The sequence below is a fragment of the Solanum lycopersicum genome, chromosome 5 (genome assembly GCF_036512215.1).
Source record: "Solanum lycopersicum chromosome 5, SLM_r2.1".
NCBI classification, from domain to species: Eukaryota; Viridiplantae; Streptophyta; class Magnoliopsida; order Solanales; family Solanaceae; genus Solanum; species Solanum lycopersicum.
In genome coordinates, this window is record NC_090804.1 from 65349700 (window position 1) to 65351271 (window position 1572).

Here is a 1572-nt window from a genome sequence, read left to right on the forward strand (position 1 = left end):
CCTCACGTTTTTCTGATAAAGTAATCATACAAATATATCATTTACTTGTATTTCAAATATTTCTTTAGTCGTATCAAAATACAACTTTAATGTGTTTTTTTAAGAAAATAACACAATTTCATATAATTAATGACACTAAATATTCAACAAAAAATTAAATAATGTAAGTGCGTAGAATAAACGTTGCTAATTAATAAGTTGTGGTGGAAATGTTATAATTAAAAATTATTAAATCATGTTAAAATATAAGTTTAATAAGTATTAATTACATGACTAAATATTAAAGGAAATTAAATTTGAAGCATATAAAAGTAATGAACAAATATTCAAGGGAAAATGTACAAGTACATCCCAAACTATATCCGAAATCTTAGAGATACTTATGCTATACTAAGATTCTATTACTCATGTGAACTTATTTAAAAAACAATTTTCTATTTCTTCTTGGCTTACGTGACACTATCTTGTGGGCCCAATACGTGTTTTTTTTCAAGTTAGTATTGAATTGATTTTTTTTTTTGCATTTAGTATTAATTTGTTTTTTTATTTAAGTTTTAGTATAATTACCAGCCTACGTGGACTATAATCTTTATTAAACTACTCAAAATTTTGATCTTCAAAATGGGCCCTTTTGATAGTTCATCATCTTTTTTGGGATTTAAAATTATGACGACTTTCTTGCCCAAATTTTTTGTGTACATCCGGTAAGACATTACAATGGAGCGAATTGACTCTAATGGCCAAAACAATCCATTTTAAAGGTCAAACGAACCCTAAAGTAGGTAACCCTAATTTATCGATTTTTATGTACTATATAGTTCATGGATTTTTGGAGATCAATAATTCCAATGTCTTTTTGATCAATTTTTTTTTGGACGTATGTTAAGGCGTTATTTATGGAGACAGTTGACCCTGATGACTAAAATGGTCATTTTGAAGGTCAAACGAGCTCTGAAGCAGGTAAATCCCTCATTTTGCTGATTTTCGTGTATAATCCATAATCATTTTTGGTGATCCAAATTTCGACGTCTTTTTTGCCCAAATTTTTTGTGGACATCTATTAAGACGTTAGTTATAGATCCAATTGGCCATGACAACCAAAACAACTAATTTGGAAGGTCAAACAAGCCTAGAAGCAGGTAAACCTCATATATTGTTGATTTTCATGTGCTATAGTCCATATATTTTTGGTGATCCAGAATTTCAAAGTCTTTTTCGCCTAAATTTTTCGTGTACGTTCATTAAGATGTTAGCTATGAAGTCAGTTGGCTCTGATAGCCAAAACGACCCATTTTCAAGGTCAAACGAGCTCAGATCAGGTAAACCCACTATTTTACCAATTTACGTGTGCTATAGTTTATTGATTTTTGGTGATTCAGAATTTTGACGTCTTTTTTGACCGAATTTTTCGTGGACGTCCGTTATGACGACCAAAACATCCATTATCAAATTGAAGCACGTAAATTCTATTTTGCCAATTTTCGTGTAATATAGTCCATGAATTTTTTGAGATAAAAAATTCTAATGTCTTTTGTGGACATTCATTAAGACGATATTTATGAAACTAGTTGG